This window comes from Arvicanthis niloticus, chromosome X (genome assembly GCF_011762505.2).
Source record: "Arvicanthis niloticus isolate mArvNil1 chromosome X, mArvNil1.pat.X, whole genome shotgun sequence".
Lineage (NCBI taxonomy): Eukaryota > Metazoa > Chordata > Mammalia > Rodentia > Muridae > Arvicanthis > Arvicanthis niloticus.
Window position 1 is genome coordinate 57,136,463 of NC_047679.1, and position 27,659 is coordinate 57,164,121.

The 27,659-nt window shown below is 41.3% G+C and overlaps 1 protein-coding gene and 2 long non-coding RNA genes across 8 annotated transcripts in view; 1 reads left to right on the plus strand and 2 right to left on the minus strand.

Annotated features, from left to right (window-relative positions):
• Window positions 1–9,605, plus strand: part of LOC143435506 (uncharacterized) — a 29,160-nt gene extending 19,555 nt beyond the window's left edge. Inside the window, exons 2-3 of the long non-coding RNA XR_013105877.1 lie at window positions 4,484–4,576; window positions 9,488–9,605. This is a non-coding gene — a long non-coding RNA (uncharacterized LOC143435506). The remainder of the gene's footprint in view (window positions 1–4,483; window positions 4,577–9,487) is intronic.
• Window positions 1–27,659, minus strand: part of Slc16a2 (solute carrier family 16 member 2) — a 110,688-nt gene that overhangs the window by 35,773 nt on the left and 47,256 nt on the right. The gene's annotated exons all lie outside the window — the stretch shown is intronic.
• Window positions 1,409–14,443, minus strand: LOC143435505 (uncharacterized). Of its 5 annotated transcripts, XR_013105874.1 has the most exons (5): window positions 6,575–13,023; window positions 5,511–5,622; window positions 5,252–5,340; window positions 3,391–5,103; window positions 1,409–1,684 (listed from the first exon to the last, which is right to left on the minus strand). It is a non-coding gene; the product is annotated as an uncharacterized LOC143435505 (long non-coding RNA). The 5 variants fall into 5 exon arrangements; XR_013105872.1 differs by having other exon boundaries at window positions 3,391–5,340; XR_013105873.1 differs by adding an exon at window positions 13,099–14,443 and having other exon boundaries at window positions 3,391–9,586.

Below are 27,659 nucleotides of genomic sequence, written 5' to 3' on the forward strand. Positions count from 1 at the left end.
CTGTATACTCTTGCCTGTGATCAGGACTCTCTAGATAATCCCTAACACACTTGGATTCCTTGTTAGAGCAGAGGGATGGAGCTAGGGGAAAGAGGACAGAGGGGTTGGGAAGAATATGGCCCGAGTTCAAGGGCTATTGTCCTTTTCAGTTAAGTGTTTTCTTTAGACATTTTTTTTTTTTTTTTTGAGACAGGGTCTCATACAGACCGGGCTAGCCTTTGTTTCATTATGTAGCCAAATACGACCTTAAGGTCTGAGTCCCTCTGTTTTTTCCTTTCCAAATACACAGGCAGCATGGTGCCTGGGTTAAATGGCACAGAAGACTCACCCTACAGCTTTATGCATGGAGGCGTACCCCCAGCCCCAAGTTGAGTGTTTTCTGAGGGGAATGGAGAGAATGAGGGAATGAGCAGAGGAAGGTAATTAAAATTCTCCCTAGGCCAGAGGGCACTGCAGTAGTTACCAATCTGTTACTGAACTAGAATGTTTCCTTAAGCTTCCCAGCAGCTGTCCTGCAGCCTGCTGGGACTTGGACCAATATTGGACGGTTCGGGGTTGGCTTCATCTTTCTGTGTTTCTGTAGTGATAAAGGTGTAAGCTCTGTAGTCAGACAGGCATGGTTTGGCTTTCGCTTGTCATTTTGTTGGCTTTGAGTGCTAGAGCTGGAACCCAGGGCCTTGTCTACAATAAGCACACATGACACTCACAGACACGGGTTTAAGGACAGGGCTCATTTACTTACTGTTCTACCTTGAACAATTCACTTCACATCTCTCTGTATCAGTTTCAGTATCTGGGGACTAGGCCTCATAAAAGTAAACAATTAAATAAATGCTGTTTTGTGCTGATTAAGAGATCTGGCAACTAGAAATTAAATATTATCCTGGGATAAACAGATGACTCACTTGAGGCAGCAAATAAAAGAAAACCTGTCCGCTCCCCCACTGCAATAACCCTCCATTAGTTATCTCAGGTTTGTTGAGTGGCTGTTGTGAAATAGGATTAATGATTGCGTAGAGCACTAGGTCCCCATAGCACCACACAGGTTTTAATACACTCACAACACTGAAGTGTGTCAGTGGGAAGTCTGACCACTAACAACTAGGAGCCTGGGTTTCAAAGGCGAAGCTGTGGCCTAGGCTGAGCACTGGCTATTTGCCTGTGAAGTACCTCAGCAGTAGTGGCAGGATTGGCAGAGGGTGAGAGTTCCAATCCCTTCATCTAGTTAAGTCTGCTAAGAGGACCAAGTGACCACAAGGATGGATGAGCAGCAGGAGAGAAAAGCACTAGCCACAGACAGCAGCATTGAGTAAGGGAGAGTCCGGAGACTCAAGATAAACCTTTTGTTAACTAGGAGAAAGATTCCTGACATTGTAGTCTTTTAGTATCAGTTCCAGCTCACCTTTGAATAGTCCTTTTGTCTTCTGAAATCATTTTCCAGTACTTCAGGAGATTCTCTCACAGCACATGGGTAAGAAGGAAAGTCTCCTTCTGCACACTGCTCCTTTCTTCCTAGCACTGCTTGCTGTAGGACAGGTGCCTGGTCCAATTCCTCCTCTGTCAGTTGTGCTGTCTCATGTAGTTATTACAACTTCATAAGGTAGCAGATGAGTGTTTCATACACTCCTAAACAGACTGAGGCTTGATCAGTAGATGCTGCAATTTGCATATATTTTTGGCAGTGCTGAGGATGAAACACAGACCTACTGTATGCTACACCACTCAGTGTTGTGGAGGTGGTGGGAGTTGTTGTTTCTTTGGTTTATGAGTCAGGATCTTGGTATGTGTAGCCTAGGATGGTCTAGAACTCACTATTTAGCCCATACTAGCCTTAGAGTGGCAATTCGTAGGCCTCAGTATTCTTGGTGCTACGATTAAGATGTTTTGTTATTACAGGTATGTGCCACCTTGGAGCTTGCAAAGACTCATGGTCTTTAGAATGGAGCTATTTCCAGGTGGCAGAACCCCTAAGAGATATGGCCTGATAGCACTTTGGGTCATTGGGTTTATATTCTTGAAGGAGAAAATAGGATGTTAGTCTTTTCTCCCTCTTCCCTCTCTCTTTCACTCCTGGCCACAGAGTGGGTGGTTTTGCTGTTTTACATACTTCTTGCTATGAAAAGCCCTATCTTCATATGTCCAAAATTGACAGGGCCAATCTATAGGGTCAGAAAGCTCCAATTCTATGAGCCAAAGTAATCCTTTTCTCCTTGGAGGTTTGAATTAGGTAATTTTTTTTTTATGGTAACAGAAAGCTTACTAAAGCATTATGCCAACATTGTACTGTACACGGCTATCAGTGGTACAGCTGAGCTTCCATCCTGGTTCACACTGACACTGAAGTTCATGCTCTCAGTGGCTGTGCTGTGTGTACTCTGCAAAAGTACTTTCTTTGTCTTATGCAAAGGAAGAACTCAGGGCCAAATGGGTTGAGTGGCTTGCGGAGAACCAGTGGGCCTAATTTTGCATCTTCAGGCCCTGCCTCCTATTTCTACCTTATTCTCAACATCAATGGTGTGATTTCCTATTCATGGGAACTATTTTCTACACACATGTGGTCATCATGACCTTGGAATGACAGAGCATGTAAACATGTAAGGATGTAAGGAGGCCTTATTCCAGCAAGATCAAAGTTTGTCCTCTCTCTCTCTCTCTCTCTCTCTCTCTCTCTTTCTGTGATTATGAGACCTGCTCTGTACATGGACTAGCCAAGGTGGAAAGAAGGCAAGCAGCTTACTTCAGGATCCCTGCTGTACCAGGATCAGAGAAATTCCTCGAAGTTCTTAACTTTCAAGTCTGGGCTTGTTTCACTTGTATATCTATGCATGTGCCCACAAAGCAGCAATGAAAACAATACGGGTCCTAAGAAACTAGACAAAAGAACCCTAGTCTGCTCCCAGTCTCTTTTAAATCGGATCTATAGAGTCCTCCTGGCAGGGGTAAAGAGAACTGCTGCACAAGTCAGGTGGCTGAAGAGAAGGTCATGGGCTCTCAGGGGTAAGATTCTTGAAAGATTATATCCCTCAGGCAAATTGATAACACCAGGCTTTAAAGGCTAGAAGTGTGTTTCTGTAGAAGCTCTGTGACATATTTCTTTGCTACCGCACAAAGCCTTTTGCTATTAGAATGACACAGGACTCTGGTTGTAAGGGTCAGAAATCAAGAAAGACAGCAGGTTTTAAGCCTGCATCTGCACCCTAGATAGTGCATGAAAACAGGTTCCCAAATGTTTCCTGGAACTAAATGCTTTCTTCACTCTTTGGAAGGGAGACAAGATTTGGGGGAACACTTTGAAGTCACCAAGGCCAGAGCCCCAGGTACTTGAGAGTTCTCCACAATCCTTTCATGCAGTGGGCCCATGGGGTTGTCTAGTTCTCCCAGAGTGCCCACCTGGCAGAATGGAGTAGAGCAGCAAATATTAGGAATGGTCAATCTTCCCAGCTTCCACTACAGTTTGCTGCCTTCTATATGGGTGGCTTTCCCCAGGGGCCAGGATGGTGGAAATGGAGTCAACAAGTGCCAAGGCGAAGAAGAACAGAATGTGGAACGCCATGTTCTTTGGAAAGGCTGGGCTCTACAACAACAAAAACTCTTTCAGAAAAAAAATTGCATAAAAGATTAACCATGCATTGGAGTTTGAGGTTCAGAAGAAAAAGAATATGACTGTATTCTGACTGAAGTTTTGCAGCCAGTAATACCAGGCTGTAGAAGAGAATGAAAGGGGGAGGGGTGACATTTCAGAATGAGAAGTGGGTGTTGGTACCTCCAGAACTACCTTCTAGTTAGGAGGAGTCCATTTTACGAACATCGGTGTCCTGGCGATCAAAGCTAAGCTGCTTCAGAGCAGAGGTGGGTGCCAGATGGCTGGGTATCAGGGATTATCAGGTGGGTGTCAAGCAGCAGCACTGAGTCTTGCTGTGCACCTGCTTACTCAAAGGATAAAGCTGCTTCATCCCCCCAACTCATCCACTCCACTGACTTGTGCTATTATCTACAGCTACAACAAAAAAACACTCTTGGCTATGAGGTCTTGGAAGAGAATTTTTCTGTCCTCTCCCCCTGGGCTGCTTGCTATCTGCATTGCCTGTCAAGCCCAGGAAAATGCTATCACTGATAGGACACAATTAAAGGCTGAGCTAATTGCTCACTGTGTTACCTTAGCCTCTCTGGTGAGAGATGAGTATGGGGACACTAAAGAATGGTGTGGTACTTAGTACACAGCTAAAGCTCTACACAAACTAAACCTAAAGGCTACTCTCTATGTCCCTTCACACTTTTCTACTGTGAAAAAACCCCAGGAGAAATCGTCACATCACAGGATGGAGGTAGAAGGTACAGGCGTGGGAGGAACACACATACTTTATCATGTAAATCCTGCCAATTTTGAGAGGAAATTTTAGTTTTAACAATTAAAACTGGATAAGGGCCATAAACTGGGACATACAGTCTCTCTATTTATACAGTTTTTTTTTTTTCCTTGAAGAAACTCAGGCTTGATTTCTGCAATGGATTTCTATAGAAGTTGGTACAAACGGCCTCCTTCTCTGGAGCTCACTGTGTGCATCTTCAATAAGAGGTAAATAGAATAAATGCAAAGAGTAGTCTGGGAATTGCATTGGCTTAAGCCAGACCTCTTGGCACAGGGATGCAACTTCAGCTGCTGTGGAGCCTGAGGCAAGAAGATCTTGAGTTTGAGGCCAGCATGGGCAACTTAGTGAGACTGCTTGAAGCAACAACAGTGTTTAGGGGACTGCAGATACAGCTCAGACTATTTCGCACAGCGTAGGTGAGATGCTAGGCGTACTGGCAAGTAGCACGCAAAAAATAAAGGCACAAAGGTTGATAACTGTTTCAGTAAGGGTCATTAGGGATGGTGACTGAGTAAAATAAAGGTTTCCAGCCCTTGAGTGCCTACAACAAGGTATTCTTTGATTCTCAGCTTCATGCAATGAGAAAGAAGAGGCCAGATGCTCACTCAGAATTCTCCATTATCCAAGATGCTACAGAGATGGCGCTTGTTATATGAGAAACTGAAACCGTAGGTCTTACAGTTCTGGAGATGTAGTGGGACCACTGCTTTCCATGAAAGAGGGCTCTGTTTTCCTAGGGTAAGCAGCAAAGTAAGGCATTGGGGTAAATGGGGAGAGGGCAGACCCAAAACCTTATCCTTAGAAAATATACTGTCCCAATATCTAAGTATTTACAAACCTATCTGACCAAACAGACTCAGAGACTGAGTAATGGCACTGACCAGGTAGTTGAAAGGAGACAGTTCTTGAGGTTTTCAACGAAGGATTCAGTAAAATTTCTTTGTGTCACAGGGCGTAGTGAAAACAGAATCTGCAAGACAAGCTTTCTGTGAAATACACTTGGAGAAAGGGCCCAGGGAGGGGCAAAACAGACACAGGGCCTGAGCACTTGTATGTTAATTGCCAAGACCAAGGAAATCTAAATCACAGATACAGGTTTGAGGAAATAAAAATTCTGGACCTCAGCATCAAACCACTCACTGAACTTCTGCCATGTATCCAGGCTCCTAAGTCCACATTTCATATCACTAAAGGTGGCGGGATGGTGGTGGTGGTGGTGGCAGCAGCGGCGGCATCGAGGTCACAGCAACTTCTAAGTTGGGAGTACAATCATTGGTGGGGCACAAAGAGAAGAAGATGGAGGGGAGGAAAAGGAAGGGAAGGGGAAGGGAAGAGAATGGAAGTGAAGGAAAAGGGAGAGAGGAGGGGAGGGGAGAGAGGAAGAAAAAAAGAGGGGAGAAGAGGAGAGAGAAGATATGTCACTTCTGCTTACAAAAGCCCTAGAAGCCTCAAGATTAATCTTAGAGATCCCAAATCTGCTCCTTGGAAATGTGCAGACTCAGCAGCCCAGCCCTCATAGACACCACAGTCTTTGAAGACCATTCACATCCTTGGCTTCTTTTGTCTAAACTGAATAGGGAACACCAAGTGCTCCCCAAGGTTAATTTCCTGACAGTTCAGAACTGACGCATCAAGAGACAGGCATATCCTGGATTGTGTCCACAGCAGTGTTGTCTCTGAGGCCTGAGATGGGCTCTTCTGGGTTGTCACTGCCTAGCGCCTTCCTTCAGCCTGGGAGGAACCGAGTTTGCATGCTCTTCACTAGCTGGGCAGCAAGCTCCAAGAAGACCCACTGAGGGCCTCTTGCTCATTGTGCACTTCCCAGCAACATAGCCCCTGATGAATAAATGAAACTGCCAGAGTCAAGCTAGAGTTCCAGCTTTGGCATCTGGTATTAGTATCTGATATGTTTATGACCTGTTTCTCCCTCCCTCCCCCGCACCCCTCTCTCGAGCATGCTCTCCCTCTCTTCCTCCCCTTGCTCTCTCTCTCTCTCTCTCTCTCTCTGTGTGTGTGTGTGTGTGTGCTCCTCTCTGAAAGCTCCTGATGTGGGTTTCAAATGTTGTTGATTTCAAGACAGTTTCTCATATATCCTAGGCTGCCACAAACTTGTTATGTGTTTGAGGATGACCTTGAATTCTATCCCCCTGCCTTCACTCTCCCAGGCGAATGGCAAGTAGCCAGCCTGTCCCACGATGACTCACCAACATGCTTCCTGGAGGCTGTTGTCTCCTCAAGCATGGGCTCAAGAGCAGGGAGTCTTCGAGCTGGGGAAATGTCTGTTTCCAGTGCAGGCATTTTGGGGGACAATCGGTATCCTTTTCAAGACACAGGACTTAGCCAGAGGAAACAAAGCTCAGAGACAGTAGGGAGCAGGCAGGAAGAGCCTCCCTGACAGAAGGTGATTAAAACCCAGGCACCGTTTATGCACCAGGGAGTGTGTATGGCTCTTGGGCTTAGACTGTAGAAACTTCAAAACTCGTGGGGCCCTAGAGAGTCGCTGGCCTCTTCATTGTAAAGATAAGGAAACAGACTCTGGGAGGGAAAGTGGTCATTCAGAGACCCAAAGAAGCATACTGTCTAAGCAGAGAGCAAGATCTGTTGCTTGGCCTCTTCAGCCACAGCAGGCTCCTGTCCTCCAAGCTGAGGGAGCCTCTCACCCCGAGGACAGAGTGCTGAATCTAGTGTCTTTCTGAATGGCTAATGACTTGCTGTGGCTCTCAGAGGAAGTCAGAGGCATTTTTTCCCAAGATATCTAGGTCTAGGCTGTTACATGGAGTCTCCTGGCCTTTTCTGAGTGTCTGCTTGTTGGTCTTACACATAGACTGGGATTTCTCCTCAAAGACTGGCTTGTAATTGTAGTTCACCTCTCTCCCAAGGATGTCCTTCACTCAGGCAAACAGGCAGATGGTTTCCATGTGGGAAACACCTTTCTAAATGTCTCTGGGTACTCACTGGAGTGGGGACACAGACACTCAGGAGTCAGGTCCCCAAAGTCATCACGTTCTGGGGAGACTGAAGCACAAATACTCAAGGACAAAAACCTGGGAGGAGAGAGGTCGAGCCCACATGAGGTCAGAGGAAGGTGGACTATGTTGACCTTTGACATCTGCTAGGGAAGACCCAGATGGACCTAGGGATAATTGGGGTAGAAGTCTTCCTCATGTGTTTTTCAAGGGCTTCCTTTAAGGCTGACATAAGTTAACCCAACTCTAGCATTCTGTCAGGGGGACATCCAACTGTTCACCTCACTGCTTTGACTCTCAGTGCCGTCTTGGAACTTAGGACCCAACATGGGCCTAAGTAGCACAAGGCCTAGCTAGCTCCCACAGGTTTCTGGAGGAGCCTGTGGACCAGTGGTTCCTGTCACTCAGTCTATTCTGGAGAACACATGGAAGAGTGTGTGCACTGTGGAAATTCACCACAGGTGACTACCCTGTGCTGGAACCCTCTCAGAGGGCATGAGGCAGGCAGTTTTTTTTCTTCACCCATCTTTTTTTCTCTTGAGAGAATCTTTCTATTATATAGCCCTGGCTATATAATATAATATATATAATATATGACATATGATATATGTCATATAATATATAATAGAACATGTTGGCCTTGAACTCACAGAAATCGACCTGCCTCTGCCTCCCAAGTGGTGGGATCAAAGGTGCGTGCCATCAAACATACCTGTGCAACCTTTTCTTGGTGTTGCTTGGGCAAGGATGCAGAATCTTCTAGTGCTGCCCACCAGAAAACACACGCGAGTGCATTTCATGACACAGATGAGCCTTCAGGCATTTGACACTCAGGATTTGATGATGTGTTAGGATAGCACTCATCCTAGGCCTTATCATGACAGCAAGGCTGAGTGATGCGAGTTCTTGTCCTTCTGGATTACATCCTGAAATTCCTAGGGATCCACTGCTGAGATGAATGTCAAGGGTCTAACCATCTCTAAGGCTGGGTGACATGTACAGGAGCACTTACCACAATGTTCTTGTGACTATTAAGTTTGGTGCTTTCCATAACAGCTGGCTTTACATGTGGAATACAGGAAGTTCTCAAGGAAGGTGTCTACCCAAGCGTGGCTTACCTGGCCTCCTTGGGAAGGCATTTGGTGTGGCGAATAACCTCCACACAGGTGACAGGAGCCTTCTATGTGTCACTCTCTGTGCACTAGCAGCACAGTGGGTGTGAGACAGGAGCTTGTGCCTGGAAACAGCTAGCATTCCCCTTACTTCAAACCCCTTACTCTGGCGGCAGCCATGCTGAGGCCCCTCAGCTTGTGGAGGCAGACTTGTGTGCTGGGCAGTGGAAGAGAGAGGCCAAAGCCCATTCCTTGGGAGAAATGGAGGGAAAGAAGAAAAGAAGTCACTCAGAGGCAGGAATGCACCTCTGAGTTGAACCTGGGGGAAGAGATGGCTGCGGGTCTCCTGATGTAAGTTCCTGTGCTTTTTTTTTTTTTTTTTTTTTTTTTTTTTTTTTTTTTTTTTTTTTTTTTTTTTTTTTTTTTTTTTTTTCTGTAGTTACTACCAGGACCCTTTCTATTCTTGGGGAGCCATCAACTGCTGTTTCTGTCAAGAGGTGTCCATTATCACAACAGAATCAAATTCTGGAAAGGCCTCTCCTGGTGCTCCTGAACTCTTAACTATTTAAAGATTCTGGGAAAGTTGGCCAAGTAGTAATTCTCCCTAGGTGATCTCCTGTGCTGAGACCATCTCATAAGCAGGGGGCTCCTTCACATGTGGGCAATCATTTCTTTTATTGTTTAGGAAAGAAAGCAAAATCCTCATGGGCTGTCTAGTGGCCAAGCAGTCTCAGAGAGGCTAACTATCTCAGGGATCCTGTGGCATAGCAATGACCCAGATTTAGCTGTGTGAACCTAGGCTGTTCTAGAAAACCAGCTAGCTTATCTGTAATATTTTCTCCTGCAGTTCCCGTCTCACTTCTTATTCCTGATGTCTCACCCTGGGTTACAGGGTCAACTCCCACCTGTAACGTCACAATGGAAGAACCACCACACAGCTACTGACTTCTGTCTCTCTCAGTGAAAGTTTTTCACAGCTAGGCCCACTTTGCTGTCATCATGATTTGCTTCTCATTGTTTTGGGCAATTTGATTCACAGGGTCTCCTGGTTGGCACGCTGATGGTGAGTGAGGTCATTCAGCTGTCCCAGCAATCAGCCTTTCAAGATTCAGCAAGTGAGAGAGGAAGGATATAACAGCTTGAAAACAAAAGCACCGGAGAAGGAGCAGTCGATAACTGAGCAAGAGCAGGGCCCAGACAACCCCCTCTTTCTGCAGCATCCTTGTGGCTCCTGGTTGCTAGGAGCAGGCGCTTTTGTTGCTAAGTAACGGGAGCCTGGTGGATTAAAATCAATTTCCTGAGCTCACTGAAAGGGGGAGGGAGAGAAGATGGAATGCAGATGCCTTGGGGAAGAACTTTGCCGCCTGGAAGCCCTGCTCAAAAATGAGAAAGGTGACTGTACACCAAGCATGCACCAATACAGAGGCCTAGAAAGATGCTGGCAATTAAGGTGCTGATCAGAGCACTAATGAGTGCTACTGCTGCTCCTTTGGGAACCACTAGGGAAGGCCACCACTCCCTCAGGTCTTTATAATCTGATTGGTCCAGCTTGGACTGGGCATAGGTTTTCTTACAAAGGAGAGATTGGAGGTATTTAAGGTCTATGTGTTATCAATAGTCCTGGAGTTAAAGTCCAGATGAATAACAGCAACTATTGGGTATATGATCTCCTGTTCTTTGTTTAGATAATAACCCCAGTGAAAGGCGCTTGAGAGATGGCTTGGTAGTTCCGAGTACTTGTTGCTCTTGCAGAGAACCTGGCTTTGGTTCCTAGTATCCGAGTCATGAATCTCAACTATCTCAACTATTTTAGAGCATCTTGAACCCTTTTCTGACCTCTGCAGGCACCAGGCATGCACGTGGCACAAGTACATACATTTAGGCAAATGCATAAAAATAAACAAACAAACAAAAAGCCCAATGAAACAAGCAAACAAAAAAACCAACCTTAAAACAAATCTCAGTGAAGGCAGAATGCTCGTTTCCTCATTAAGGACATTTTTGTGAACTTTCCACATAGGAAACACTTTGTCCTCTGGATCCTGTCAGTGTTCCTGTGGCTACTTCCCATGAAGTTTAAGAGAGTTATTCCAATCTATCTCTCTGTAGAGGTCTACAGCCCTCTCTCCTGTAAATACTATCCTCTATTCTTAGTTAGTTTTTAGGGTGCAGACTAGGGTTAGAGAATATTAGGAGGTGGCCTCCATTGTTGTATTTTAATTCTCTACTTCCTACTTTGTCTTTAGTCTTACAGGATGAGCCACCGGTATAGACCCATTGTCAGTATTCAGCATCCAAATACTACCTCTATTTCTAGGTTTCTCCTATTGTCCTGCTTAGGTAAGGACCTCTTGGCCTATGCCGGAGGTGTGGAATATGGAGAGAAAACATGTATGTGGATGAACTTTACAAATTTACAAATGGGGTTTCTTGTTGCAGAACTAGACAGATGAAAAGCTTGAGAATCCTACAGAATCAAATCTAAACTTAAACTACTTAAGGAGCCTGGAGGTTTAGCTCAGTTAGTGGAGTACTTTTCTAGCATGTACAAGGTCCTGAGTTTGACTTCCTTACTAGATAAACCAGGCATGGCAGTGCATGCTTGCAATTCTAGCACTGGAGAGGTAGAGGCAGGATAAACAAAAATTCAAGGTCATTTTTACCTACGTAGTGAGTTTGAGACCCTGTCTCAGCAAAAAAGGAATCACCTAAGATCTTTGGAAACTATCTCAATTGCCTACAGCAAGACTAGTAAATCTTGGTAAGAATTACAGCAGTCTGTGGTACTTGTGCTCTCATCTGCTCCCATCCAACTTAATATACACTAGAGTAACTTTGAAAGAGGGAACCTCAAGTGAGAAAATGCCCCTGCTACACTGGCCTGTGGGCAAGCCTGGGATGCATTTTCTTGATTAATGATTGATGACTGATGAGGGAGGGTCCAGCTCACTGTGGGAGGTGTTGCCCTAAGAAGTCAGGCTGAGTAAGCCGGTTAGCAGCACTCCTCTTCCATCAAGCTCTTGCCTCCAGGTTTCTGTCTTGAGTTCTTGTTCTGACTTCCCTCAGTGATGGACTGTGATGTGGAAGTGTAAGGTGAAACACACTCCTTCTCCCCCAATTTGCTTTTTAACATGGTTTTAACCACAGCAATTGACACCCCAGTTATGATACATCCTTAATCCCCTGTTCAGTATCCATGGTGCTCTATTCTGGAGTTGGGTGGGGTCAGTAAGCAACATGGTGTTTCCTCGTCTTATATCTCTTGCTACAGAGTGACAGTTTGACCCAGAAGGGATAGACTGCTGGAAATTATTATTCCCATAAGAATTATTTTTTCTCTCTGAAGCTTTATTCTACTTCCGGGAAATGGACATGACGGGCTAGGGAGTTTCTTTTCCTCTAAACTCACATTAGTAAGGATGGGGTTGTCTACTGAGCAGAATGACAAGCTAGTAGATAACATTGTGTTCACATCATCTCTATTCCAGATCATCCATCAGGAGAGGCTTCGATGCCAAGAGAGAAATATGAAGAAAAATGGTGGCTTCCCATTCTTGTGCAGCAGCCTGCTCACAAAAACAAGTGTCACTCTGGTTTCCCTGCTTTTGGATCTAATGAACCAGAGCAGAGGTTCTGTCCAGGAGAAGATACCAGCTTTAAGACTAGACAATTCTTGGGTTATGGGTACAGCTTGGTGGTAAGCATTTGCCTAACATCTTCAAGGCTCTGGGACTGACCTCTAGTGCCATTGGCAGGGAAAAAAGAACAGAAAGCCTTAGCAGTTATCTAAAAGAAAAACGGTGAGATTTACTGCCCAAGGGATTTATCAGAATCAGCCCTCATTGTTGAATAATTAAGAGGACTGAGAGTACTATGACTCTAGCAGCAATTACAGAATGCTTAGACAAGATACGAGTTTAATAAAAAGAACCAGAGCAAAAGCTAAGAAAAACCTTCTTATGGTCTGAATAAGCCTCAGAGACAGTTGAAACCCTGCCCTTGTAATGGCCCCGACTTTAATTGGATGAGATTGTAGAATAATTTATACTCCAGGGCATTGTTAAAAATGCAATGGTGGAATTATGAAGCAATTAGTGCAGGCTAATAGGTGGGTGTGATATCACTAGAGATAGACTATCCAGGAGCTAAAATGGAATCACAGGAAAAGAGGCAGAACTGTGCTAAGATCTCAGCAATGTGTGCTGGCAGAGGTGCATGCATCGCCGAGACTGAGGCTGCTGAAAGGCAACGTGAAGCATGTACAATGAAGGGAAGCAGACTTTATGCACTCATGTAGCAAAGTCAGTAATAATATCAATAGTTGCTACAATGTGATATTTGAAATATGAAGTTTTCAAAACATTTATGAGACATGCAAAGAAACAGGAAACTGGCAGATAAACAGGAAAAAAAGCATGCAACAGTATCTCAAGGGGGCAGATCATCAACACAGAAGACAAAGCAGCTGTTGTAAACAGTTTTTAAGAACTAAAGAAAACTATGCCTAAAGAGCCACAGGGTGTATGATGACAATATCATGCCAAATAGACCATTAATAAAAAAAAAATACAAGGTATAAAGACAACCAGTTAGAAATTCTATACTGAAGACTACAGTAACAAAGAAAAAAACTTCAGCTGAGGGGCTCACCAGTACATTTGAAGCAGCAGGACAAAACTCAGGAAACTGTCAGCTAAGAAAGTGGGCAGAGCTCAGAGCGATGTGAGGCACTGTGAGCAGACACACACATCCAGTGGAATTCCGGAAAGAAGAGGGAGATGGAGAGAAGAAAACAAATAGCAAAGTTGCCTCAAATTTTAAAGACAGACAGTAATCTACATAGCTAAGTAGTTATATACATAAGAAATTGAGTGAACACAGGAAGAGTCATGGCAGAAACACCACAAAGTGATGAAAGCCAATAAATAAATAAATAACATCTGAAACCAAAAAAGCAAAAGGAAATGATTTATCATGATTAAGAAGTAATAGGTGGTGGGATGATCTATGCAAACAACAACAACAACAACAACAACAACAAAACAAAACTGTCATCACCCAATCTTATATATGGAATTATGCAAGTAAGCAAATACATACAGAGACAATGTAGATTACCAGTTACTGTGGCCTGGGGAAGTAGATAGTGGTAAGCATCCTTTCACATTACAAACATATTAAAAACACTGAATCATATACTTTAGTAAATGAATTATTTGGTCTGAAAATTTTATATGAATAAAAATTTAAACTTGAGTATACCAGTCCATGACTATAATTTCAGTACTTTGTTTGGACCATGACCTTGAAGCCAGTCTGGACTACACTGTGAGTTCCAGGAAGTGGCCAGTGCTAAGTAGTAAGATGCTGGCATACAAACTTGTAAATTGAAATCAACAATATAAATTTCCACCTAAAAGGCCTAGAAAAAATACAAAAAAAGAACAGAATAAACCAAAGCAAACAGAAAGAAGACAACACAAAAAAGTAGAACAGAAATAAATAAGAGAATAAAACAATGGAGAATAAATCAACGAAACCACAAGTTAATTCTTTGAAAAGCCCTTCATACAAAATGAGAAAATTTAAAGAGACCTACCAAGAAAATAAGAGAGAAGACACAAATTAATAAAATCAAGAATAAAGAAAGGACATAAATATTGGCCTTCCAGAAACAAAAGGAACATAAAGAAAAGTTATGAACAATTGTATGCCACTAAATTAGATTACTTAGATGAAATGGGAAAATTTCTAAAAAGCCATAAATGACCAAAATCCATGCAAGACACAGAGAATCTGAATAGAACCACAATGAGAGCTGTAATACTATTAATTAAATACTCCATTGCCCACTCTTAAACCTCGTCTAACTGGTGACTTTTATAAAATATTAAAAGAATTATTATTATTACTATTATTATTATTTTCCCTTCACTTCTCCCCCTTGCTTCAGCCCCCCTTCTCTGTGGCCCTGCTTGCTCCTGCCCAAAGGCTTTTATTTATTTATTATACATAAGTACATTGTAGCTGTCTTCAGACATCCCATAAGAGGGCATTGGATCCCATTACAGATGGTTGTGAGCCACCATGTGGTTGCTGGGATTTGAACTCATGACCTCTGGATGAGTAGTCAGTGCTCTTAACCACTGAGTTATCTCACCAGTCCTTAAAAGCATTATTAATACCAGTTTTCATAAACTTTTCCAAACCCCAAACCTGTCAAAGATATAACAAGAAAAGAAAAACACAGACTAATATCTTCTCTGGGTATTGATGCAAAATGCAACAAACCCTAACACATTGAATCTGGTTACATATGTAAAAAGTTTATACACATCACCCCATGGATTTTTTCTAGGAATACAACATTGATTTAATGTCTGGGAATAACCTAATATAATGTAGTATAGCAATGAGCTATATAAAAATTAGCAAAATGTGTTAAAAAGTAAAAATTATGATTTGATAATAAAAATTAGCAAAACATAGTCTTTTTTTTTTTTTTTAAAGAAAAACACAATAAACTAGAAATAGAAGGGAATTTCTTCAATAAGGTAAAAAAAGCCATATATAAAAATTCAAGGCTGAGCCTGTTGTTGTTGTTGGTGGTGTATGTCTTTAATCCTAGCACTCAGGAGACAGAGACAAAGGCAGGCAGATCTCTGTTGAGTTCAAGGCCAGCCTGGTCTGCATAGCTAGTTCCAAGGCAGTCAGGGTTACACACAGAGAAACCTGGCCTTGAAAAAACAACAAAACAAAACAAAACAAAACAAAGCAAAACAAAACAAAGTAAAAAACCAAAAGAATTTACCCTCCCCCTGCCACAATCTAAGGCTGGACTGGTGAGATGGCTCAGTAGGTAAAAGCATTTCCATGCAAGCTGACCACTTGAGTTTTATCCTTAGGCCACATGTGCAAAAGCCTGATGCAGTAGTATGCATCTATAGTACTAGCACACTCCAGGAAAGATGGAAGGCAAAAACAAGAGAGTTGTCTAGAAGTGGATGAGCCAACTAGCCTAGAGTGGGCTGCTTGGTAGAGACGAGAAGCAAGATCTTGACTCAATAAGGTAAAAAGCAGGCACTGACTTCAGAAAGTTGTCTTCTAATCTTCATCACATGTGCCATGTCAGCCTCTTGCCTGCACACACACACACACACACACACACACACACACACACACAAACACACACTAATAATAATAATAATAATAATAATAATAATAATAATAATAATAATAAAATATAAATAAATAAAATCTCAAGGCTAAGATCATAATTTTTGGTAAAGAGATTGATTGCTTTCTCTCTAAGATGAGAAAAAAATGACAGTGATATCTGCTGTCATCATACCAATTTAACATTATACTTAAAGTTCAAGACAGTCCAATAAAAAATTCAGATTAGAAAGGAATAAATAAAACTACTTCTGTTTGCAGATGAAGTGGTCTCATATGTAGAAAATCCCAAGGACTTGATACAAAACTGTTAGAACTAATTAATTTATTCAGGATGTTTACAAATAATATCAACATACAAAGATCAATTTATGTTTCTATACACTAGAAATTAACGCTCTTTTTTTAAAATAATTTATTCATTTTTATTTTTACTTTACATGCGTTGGTGTTTTGCCTGCATGTATGTCTGAGTGTGAGGGTGTCGAATCTTGGAGTTACAGACAGTTGTGAGCTGCCATGTGGTTGCTGGGATTTGAACTCAGGACCTCTGGAAGAGCAGTCAGTGCTCTTAACCCCTGAGCCATCTCTCCAGCCCAGAAGTTAACATTCTTAAGAATAAAATTAAGAAAATATTTCCATTTGTAATTGTATAATAATGTACTAATTACAGTTCACTTATATGAGGTCCAGGCCACCTAAGCTATAGAGTGAGATCCTGCCTCAAAGACAAACACAACTCTGATACACTGAAAACTAGAATGTATTGTTGGAAGAAATTAAAACATAAATAGGGGCATCCTTACATCATGGATATGACTTATTATTGGCTAAATAGTAAGTTATCAATTTACTACAAACTTATCAATACTTTTATCAAAATATTTTCAGAAATTGATCCAAATTTTTTCTTTTAAAGAGAAAAACAATGTAAGATTCACAGTGCCTGATTTCAAATTCATCACCAAGTCACAGCCATCAAGAGAAGACAATGTAGTAATTTTATTAATATGTACATATTGACCAATGAAACACAATTAAGAACTTATTTAAAAACCTTGACAGTCATGAGTTGAAAGGAAGGGGAAGGAGACAGCTATTGTTTAATGGGTACACAGTTTTAGTTTGGGCAGATGAGGAAGTTCTAGACATAGATTAATGATGATGGTTGCACAATAATGCAACTGAATTGAATGACACGGAAATGTACACTCGAAATGGCAAAAATAGGATTGGTAAGATGGTTCAGTGGCCACCTGTAGAGAGCCAGAGAAGTCAAGGACCCCAACACTACAGTCTAATGAAAGTAGCAAAGCTTTCCCTGGGTGAGAGCTTTGCTCAGAGGGATGGCGAAGCCTTCCTCAGGCCCAAGTGTGAAGGCTGATAGGGTATACAGAAAATGCCTACTGTAGATTTCCTCCCTGAGTGTTTATGGACTGAATACTGCCCTTTACAGAGACTGCTCCTACTGAGATTAGCTGAACCTGCATCCTTGATTCAGCTGTATGCCACAAACCCTGTCTCCTTGCTCATCTGTAAGCAATAGTTTCGCCTTCATATTCTATTGCATATAATCAACATGCTGAGCTTCTCGAGTGCTGCACTTTCTCCATCTGAGATCCTAGAGCATCCAATGCCAGCCTTTCTGCCTCTGTGTGTCCATGTCCTTTCTTCATTTCCTCACCACCCCTAGTCAGGATGCAGGACCAAGCCATGTGACATCAAGGCAGCCACCAAGTCTGAAGACCTGAACTCAATTCCTAGGACGTGTATGATAGAAAAAGAGAACCAACTCCTCCAAATTGTCCTCTTGTCCTCTGATCTCCACACACATGCTGTGACATGCACTAGAATGTACACACACATGCAAACTAAGTGTCAGTAAAATGGCTGAAATTACAAATGTTACACTATACATTATCTTACCTCCATGAAGCAACTTACTTCTTTTTGTGCTTTAAAAGTTGCCAGCCAGTTAAAAATGCATGCTGCTTTTGCAGAGGACCAGAGTTTGGTACCCAGTACCTACATCAGGCAGTTTACAACTGCCTGTAACTCCAGCTCCAGAAGATCTGATGTCTTCATCTAGTCTCTTTAGCACCTGTGTGGACACGTGTACACACACACACACACACACACACACACACACACACGGACTAAAAAGTAAAATAAAAGTTGTCCGAAAGTGAAAGAGCAACCCACAGCATGGGACAAAATATTTGCAGTAAGTTAAATAAACAGACTATATACAGAACTAGCTGGGTGTGGTGGCACGTGCCAGGAATCCTAGCACTAAATCTGTGGAAAAGCAGAAAAGTAGTGAGCTTGGTGCCAGTCCGAATTTCATAGCAATACTATTTATTAAATAACAACAGCAACAACAAACCCATAACTGCTGTGGTATATATGTTGGAAGTCATCACTTTGTCCTAACAACCAACAAAAATATAAACAAGGTTGAACCATTAATAACTTCATAGAACCAACAGCCAACAGAGAAATGAGCCTTTAAGTTAAAGCAAACTATTATATAAATGGACAAGCTAACAGATTGGAGCATGATACCAGGCGAGACAATACTCTAAGAATCAACAGTGTCATAGGAAAACCCAAGCTATAACTGACAAATTGCTGGAAGTTCATGGACCAAGATCAGAGAATTAAAATCTCTAAGGGACTGCTAATCATAGGAGGACTCCCATGTTTTTGTAAGCTCAGAGATCTACCAGGTTCTTATAGAGAAGACTGAAAAAAATAACCTTGCATTTTCATCAGAAGTATTAACCATTCTGAAATAAACTATATTGGAGAATTTTGCTCTTAACAAGGCTTGCCTACATTCAAGAGATCACAATCAACCAATGTACACCCTCTCATTATTTCTTTTTAAATACAGGATCTAGCTGTGTAGCTTTGCCTGGGTTGGCTTCGAACTTGCAGCTATCTGTCTGCTTTAGTAGTGGGTGTGTGCTACCAATCCTGGCTCAGATTTTGAAGTAGAGTTGTGGTTTAATGAAAGCTTAGATATGAGTGTTAAGAGAGTTGAAAAATGCATTCAAGAAGAAAGACACATGAGAGAATGGATGTGGGTTTCTTTGAGAAAGAATTGGCAAGGAAACTGTGTTCATGTATGTGTTCATGTGTGCTTGGGGATGTATGTGTGTGTATATGCAGAGGCCAGAAGCCAAAGTATATCTCTGTCCTCCACTTTCAATATAACAACCTAATAGTGATTACTAATCCTACTGTGTGTTTTCCTCTATCTTTTCTACTTTGTGTTTATTTATTTTGTTTTGCTTGTTTGTGTTGAGACAGGTCTCTCACTGAATCGAAAGCTTACTATTTGGTTAGAATGGCTAGCTAGCAGGCTCCAAGGATCTATTGTCTGAATTGCACCCTCTACCCTTTTAGGCACACCATCGTGCCAGGCTTTTGTGTGGATGCTGGGGATCTGAACTCAGGTCCTTCCTTGTGCTTGGACAGCAGGCACTTTATTAACTGAGTCATCCCCTCAGCCCACCCCCAAGTGGAACTATTTTTGATTTTTAATATAACATTTATTTACACATACACACACTATAGATTACATAGTTCTATAAAGAACAAAATTCTGTCACTTTCAGTAACATGGGTAAATGGAGAGTATTATGTTAAGCGCAATTTGTCAGGAAAGACAAATACTACATATTCTTACATTTGGGAGCCAATGGTTGGTCTCAATGGTGTAGATAACAGGGTAAAAAATTATCAGCACTTGCAAAAAGTGTCCATTGTGGTGGAAAACAGGATGCTTAGTGGCTATAGGGATGCAGTTGGATACAAAGGATAACTTCTAAATGTATGTGATAGGATAATGATGGTTAACAATTAAATGTCTATCTCAAAACAGTAGAGGATTTTTGAATGTTGCTAACACAAGGAAATAATACACACCGATTACTCTGATCTGATCATTACATATTGTATGCATGCATGGAAATGACAGTGTGTCATATGAATATATACAACTACTATGTTTTAATTAAAGTTTTAAAAAATTGAGAGTTGTCCTGAGATCAAGATAATTTATTAGACATAAGGAAGGACACCATATAATGTTAAAGGAATCAATACTCCAAGAAAACTGAATTTTTACTGAGTATCTGCCTTAAAGCAAAGCATCAGAATATATGAGGTAAGCAAGAAACACCACGGTGGACTAAGATGGTGAATAACACACAGTCTTCCAGAAACTCCAGGGAGTAGACAGGGACATTTTCCCAATAGTCATCAGACAGTGTAGATAGACAACACAGGAATATCTCTAGTAATAATCAAGTAAAGTCGGCAACTTCACAAAGAGAGAAAGAAAGTTTAAAGTCCATCCTGGTAGGGTTGGTTCAGTTTGTTAGTGAGCTCCCCACTCACATGGAGATGGGGGATCAGCAGTAAACTGGGAGCCATGGCTTAAGTCCGAGAGCCTCAGAACATGTACTTAAGACTTTTAGGAAGCAGTATTTTCAAGGGCAGAAGCGCCTCCAGGCTGCTCGTGCATTTCCACTGGAGTGCATGGCCCACCCAAGCTGAGCTTCTCTGTACAGACACCTGCTCTTTCTTCAGTCCAAGCTACCTCAGTCAGGTAAATCTCAAGGCTGTGCAGGTCAGGGCAAGTGGCACTTGACGACAGGGAAATCACATTGGTCAGGCTCCAATGGAATGCACACAAATAAATGTAAGGGAGATTGCATTTTTGTTTACTGGTATTGAACATGGAGTAAATAGAATCTAGAGGAATGGATTTGTATACATGACTCCAAAGGTCATACTTAAAACTCAGGGCAACAAGGCTAAAATGTACCAGCTTATTTAGCCTCTAGACTTCTTCGTACAAGAGACTTCTCTATGGTTTCCTAAAGAGAGGATGGTTAAGTCTAAGTACCTAGGATAAGGTTGGAGAAAAGTTGAGATGCCAGTACATGGCAGAAGGCCCAGAAAAGATGTCTATTTTTACTTTTGGCTTGTGGTCAATGATCTGAGATTGCCTTGATCCATGTCCTATTCATAAAAAAATTACACTTCCTCTGCTTCAGAACCAAGTCACAGGGCTCAGTGCCGTAAACCCCTGCCTGAGGGATAGGAAAGACTAGCACTTAAGAGCATAACTTCATCTGAGGGGGATCCAGGCTCTTTCAAACTCCCCTGTGAGCCCAATTTCCCTCACAATGTCTATCAACCTTATGTGGGACTCAGAGGATTCTGGGGCTAATACAGAATCTGAAGCATGTTCATGTGGTAATAATGGCTTAGTTTCAGCATGCAAGACTTATGACTTAAGATTCCTTGAAAACACAGAGAACTCACCCTAGCAACCAGTTTGTTACAAGCAGTCCTGAGAAAGGTACTTGACGGGGGGTGGGGGGCGGGAGGGAGGGGGAATGGGAGATGAGTGTGTGTGTGTGCGCGTGCGCGTGCGCGCACGCGTGTTCCAGAGATTACACAAAATTGAGCAGGACTAGAAGTCAAGCTCCATTAGGATTGTATAAGAAATAAAATGAGGGAGATGTGGAGAGCTAATGTACCCTTGTATGAATGAGCACTCATGACATGGCCATGCCAAGAACTCCTCCAGTCAGTGCCTCAGACCCATAGGAATGGCAAGGTGTTCTCCTGGTCTGAGTACAGATGCTGACTGTGTGTACAGAATGTGTCAACTACGGCTTCCACCTTCTGGACTACTGAAGCCTGAAACTAAGCTGCTACAGAGACCTCCTACTGAGATAGCTAACCTGCCTCTTCACTCAGCTGTATATACAACATGGACTGATTTTCCATGCTCTGGTGCATCTCCATCAGAGTGCACAGCCCAAGCCATCTCAGCTTTTCTGCTTGTGTGTCTGTTGTTTCTTCATTCACTGTCACCCCAGTTAGGTCAATCCCAAAGCCATGCAGGTCACAGCAGGCAAACACAGTGTTTTACTATCAGTAGTGTGCTGGGGATTGAGCCTGGTGCCTGACTCAAATATTATTCTTCCAGATGAAAGTGGTACTTTAAACTTACTACATCCCAAGGCAGCATGACTCCTCCAAAAATTACTAATCCCACCATAATGACCTTCAATAAGAGCAAATTAGATTAAATCTCAGATAAAGAATTCAAGACACTCATTAATTATAAATATGGTTAAAGAAATAAAAGAGGACACAAACTTCTGGATGAATTTCATATTGAAAAAATATAGGTGAATAAAATAAGACAACTAATATAAGATATGAAAAAATTCAACAAGAAAGAAAAATACTGAAAATAAAGCTAGCTAAAATATTGGGAAAAGACAAAGTATCAGAAAAAAAGACAAGGTAGAGGAATTAAAATATTCAGACAATAAAAATGATAAAGCATTTAGGAAATACATATAGAGCATTCAAAATATATTGTGAGATTATAAAAAAAAAACCCTACCCATTATGAGCATAGAAGAATTTCATTTTAATTATATAGAAAGCAGTTTTCAACAAAATTATAGCAGAAAATTTCCAAAATCTAGGGGGAAAATGCATGTCCTCAGAAAGGAGAAATTTGGAACACCAAACAGATAAGGCTAGAAAGGAAATGTTCCATGTCATACTATAATCAACACACTGAATATGTAGAACAACATCAAAAAAGCATGTTGAAAACAAGAGAGAAATACCAAGTCACATATAAAGATAGCCCATCAGAATAACAGTAGATTTTTAAATAGGGACTTTAAAATGTAGTAATGTTTGAAATGATGTGTTTTAATTTCCAAAAGACAACTTTCAACCCAGAATACTATGTCCAGCAAAACTATCTGTTGTAATTGGAGGTGAAACAACCAACCACAACATAAACAGGCTAAATAAATTCAGGATCACTAAGTCACTTCTACAGAAGATACCTGAAGTAATTGAGACTGACGAGAAAGATAAGCACATCCACTAGCCTGCAGGAAAGACTAAATCTTGCTAGAACAGTAGTTTTAAAAAGAGAAATAGGAAACCATCAAGCATTGCAAATTCACCAAAATGACAATAATTATTATACACTTTTAGTGGTAATCCTGAATATTAATGTTGTCAATGCCCCCAATCAAAGGTTACAGACCATCAATTTGGATTAAAACAGGGTACAGAGCTGGGGATGTGGCTCAGCTGGAAGTAGAGTGTCTACAATCAGCGTAACAAAGAATTGCTGACAAATCCCTAATCAAAGTAACCAAAAGAAAGAGAGACATTAGAGAAATAAAGGTAGAACTTATCAGGAAACTCTTCTTGCTTCTTGGCTTTTATATGTTGCCAGAAGGTGCTATGCAGGCCACTGGAGAAGAAAATTTATCAGTGATCTTAGCCAGTAGTGGGCCTTAGGTACAATAATACCAACCCACCAGGTAAGATGAACCCACTGGTACAATACTGGCATGGATGATATGAGGGTAACCAGCCACTTTATTATTATAATTATTATTATTATTATTATTATTATTATTATTATTATTATTTACCAGTGTGTGTGCTTGTGTATAATATGTATGTGTGATCACATGTGTACCAAGTGACTCTTTTGGAGATCAAGAGACAAGTTTTAAGGGTGGTTCTTTCCTTCCACCTTGCTCTCTCTTGCTGTTTTTTGTCCTTCTGTGTTACTCCAGGCTAGGTAGTCCTTGAGGTTCCAGGCATTTCTCTTAACTCTTATTTCTTATCTATGCCTCTCATCTTGCCATAAGAGCTCTGAGATTACAGATGTGTGCTCTGCTATCTTTTTATGGAGACTCTAAAGACTGAATTTAGTTATCAGGCTTGTAAGCACCTTCATCTGCTGAACCATCTTGCTGCCCCTCCAACTACTTTCTGATTGAATTTAAGGCCCATTTCACTGAAGAAAACTCATGCCTGGTACTGTAAGCCTTGTCAAAAGCCCGTGGCTGGGGAAGCACTAAATTAGGAGGTCTAAAGAGAATGAATTTGTAGCTGCTAAAATTGAACTACTATGAGATAAACTACTAAAACAGATTTTATAACAAATATTGAGAATGAAGTAATAATCAAAGAATCTATCAAGTAAAAAAAGTCCAATCCCAGATCAATTCCCCTGCTAAGTTTAAAAGAACTAACACAAGGCCGAGTGGTGTTGGTGCACACCTTTAATTCCAGCACTCAGAAGGCAGAGACAGGAGGATTTCTGAGTTGGAGGGCAGCCAGGTCTATAGAGCAAGTTCCAGGGCAGCCAGGGCTACACAGTGAGAGCCTGTCTTGAAGAATAAAGGAGGAGAAGGAAAAAGAGGAGGAAGAAAAGGAGGAAGAGGAGGAGGAAGAGGAGCAGCAGCAGCAGCACCACCACCACCACTGTCACAAACAACTCCTTCCATAAAATAAAAGTGTGTTTTTACAAAACGACTCTTAACCTGATATCAAAATCAGATAAAGACCTACTAATGGAAGATTATAGACCAATCTCTTTGATGACCATAGATGCAAACATTAATTAAATAATTACAAACCAAAAAGAACACAGCCAAAAGACCATCCATTATGATCAAGTTATCTTCATTCCAGAGATGCAAGGATGGTTCAACATACACCAGTCAATAAATGTAGTATAATGTATATATATGGACTCAAGGACTGAAATTATAATTAATAATATCAATAAATATAGAAAAGGCTTTTTGACAAAGCCAATATCCCTGCACGATAAAAATCCTTGAGAAGATTAGGAATAGAAGTAACAGGTCTTGATATAATAAAGGCTATATGTGACAAGTGTGCCCCACAGGCTTCGTAGCTCCTCCTTGCTCCTCTATGGTCTCATTTTCCAGTTCTAGGAAGGTCCTGCTTAGCTTCACACTGTAAGCTGCATTACACCACCTCTGTCAGTATCTTACTCCCTGAGTGGCTGGAGGCCTTCTGGCTCTTCCCGGGTCTCACTTTCCAGTGCTGCCAACTTTGTCCTTCTCCTCTCAAGCTCATATACCTCTCAACCACCCTTGTGGATTCCTGAAGATATCCCGTCCAGTTGACCGGAGTTGATTCAAGACAGTGCAGTCAGGTATGGAGAAGACAATATAGGACAAGACCAGCAAGGGAATGTGCTGCTATTTGCATAGTGAATATTAGTACAGACCATAGGAGACTAACCAAATGAAACAGCGTTACCAGTCCCATAGAAAAGAACAATACCTAAACCCTATCTTCCCATCAATCTAGCTCTACAGAACATATCAGAAGGAATATTTCAGTCTGAAGAAAAGATTCACCACACCTAAGGGAACATAAGGAAAAAATAATCCCAGAACAGTTAACCAAAAGAAGTCTAAGGAAACAACACTGTAAAAAAAAAAAACAAATAACACAAATCAATAAACACTATTCAATAATAACTCAATTCTCCAATAAAAGGATATGGACTAACAAAACAGAATCCATCTTTTTGTTGCTTCCCAGAAAGAAACACACATTACCATGAAGTATGGACACTATCTTAAGATAAAAGGATGGAAAAAGATAGTCTAATCAAATGGAACCAAGAATCAAGCAGGTATAGCTATCTCAATTCCTGACAAAATAGACTTTGAACCAAAGCTAACCAGTAGAGATAAGTAAGGACAGTATATACCCATTAAAGAAAAAAAAAATTCACCAAGAATTTACAGTTCTAAACATTTACTCACAAAACATTGAAATACCTAATTTCAAAAAAGAACATGATTAGATCTAAAATCACGATTAACCCCAACACAGTGACAGTGGGTAACTGCAATATTTCACTTTTGCCAATAGACAGGTCATCCAGACTAAAACTAGGCAGACAAATATTAGAAATAAGCAATAATATATAAATCCAATAGGCTTATGTGTAACCCAGACTGGCCATAAACTCAAGATCCTCCTGCCTCCACATACTTCAGTGTAAGCCACCACAACTGGCAAGCACAGGGTGTGCATAGATCTGCACCAGGTCCTCTGCGCGCGCGCGCGCGCACACACACACACACACAAACACACAGAGACACTCACGTAGTGACTGTTAGCTTGGTGACTTTGTGGAACTCCTAACTTTGGAGGAACTATTTGTCTGCTCTTGGAACTCTTTCCATCCTGTTGGGTTGCCTGATTCAGTTTCAGTGTGAGGGATTTTGCCTTGTCTTATTATACTTTGTTCTGTTGTGTTTGGTTGTTGTCCCCTGGAGGCCTGTTCTTTTCTGATGGGAGATGGAGGGGGAGTGGATCTTGGGGAAGAGGGGAGGTTGTGAAGAGCTGGAAGGTGTGGAGGGAGGAAAACTGTGGTCAGGGAGTATTGTATGAGAGAAAAAAATTAAAAGATAATTTTATAAAATAGCATAGAAAAATCAAACGGACCTAACCGCTATCTACAGAACATTTCACGCCAACATTAAAGAATGCACATTCTTCTCAATAGTCCATGATCTTTCTCCAAAATTGAGTGCGCACAAGGCGACTCTCAACAAATGCAGGAAAAGTAAAATAACTCCCTCTATTGTATCTGACCACAATGGAATGAAGCTAAATATCAACAGCAAAAGAAACCACAGCAAGTATGCAAATGCCTGGAGACTAAAGAGTACAATCCGGAATGATGAGTGGATTACTGAAGAAATCAAGAAGGACATTTAAAAAGATCCTAGAACCGAATGAAAAGGAGCAAGCAACATATCAAAAACAAAAGTCTAAGGGGCATGGCCAAGGCAGTTCTAAGAGGAAAGTTTATCACCTACGTCAAAATGAATAGGTAATGGTGGCAAATAAGAGTAAAACAACCCCAAGAGCAGTGGACTGGGAGACAGCCTCAAAACCAGGACAGAAAGGAATGAAACAGAGACAAGGAAAACAACGTAAGAAGTGATGACACAAAAGTTGGCTCTTCAAAAATATAAACAAGGCTGACAAATCCTTAGCCAAGCTAAGCAAAAAGAAAATCACCGCCAACCCACATTAATAAAATTAGAGGCAAGAAAGGAAACGTCACAATAGATACTAATGAAATTCAGAAAATCATGAGGATATATTTTTGAAACCTTTATTCCACTAAATTGGAAAAATCTAAAAGAAGTGGATACATTTGCAGATTTATAAGATATACCAAAACTAAAACAAGAAAAAAAAATAAATGATTTAAACACATTCATAATCAGGCATGAGATTAAAACAGTAAAAAAGTCTCCTGATTAAGAAAAACAAAACAACCACAAAACCAGAGGGCTTTAGGGCAGATTTTCAGCAGAACTTCAAAGGAGAACCAACACCAATACTACTCAAATAATTTGAATAGACATTTTCCCAAAGAAAATATATGAATGCCCACATCATTAAGAATTTGCAAATTAAAAAAAAAACCTGATAGGACTTCACATTCACTAGGATACCAACTGAAGAAAACAGTAACAAGTATTGTCGAAGATATAGAGAAACTAAAATCTGCTAGGAAAAACATTTTTAACAATTCCTTATACATTAATAATTACCATAAAAGTGGAAAGGTATTCTAAGCAGATTGAACAGCATAGACAATGGCTTGGAAGCATGGGATGTGAACCATACACAGTGAGGAAATGCAGTACGTGTGGGTGGTTTTGGTAGGACAGAAAAAAGTGAAGCTGGGTTGGTCATCTGGGAACTTGCGTGGTGTCTGTCCTTGGAGCTTGGACCTAAGTCCAAGTCTGTGGAGATTCTTGAGGAGTTCCTGGGATGGGGAACCACAAAGTCAGACTTCCATGCTAGAGTATGAATGACAGTATATGTAGAACATAAAGGAAGAATCAAGAATAATGCATGTAAACTGGCTTGTTTTATAAACTGTGTAGTTTCCAAAGCCCGCGGTTGGGGGTGTTCCTAATTGTCATCCCTGAGCTACCTCCCTTAGGGCCTGCCATGATCCCTTTCCCCACGGGACCTTACCTAGTATAGGGCTTTTGGAAAATTAAATACAAACAGACTTCAAGCTGCAAAACAGTTACTGGGAGGTAGCATTTCTGTTTCGGAGAGATACTTTGAATGATAGCATGGGGAACGTTCCAAAT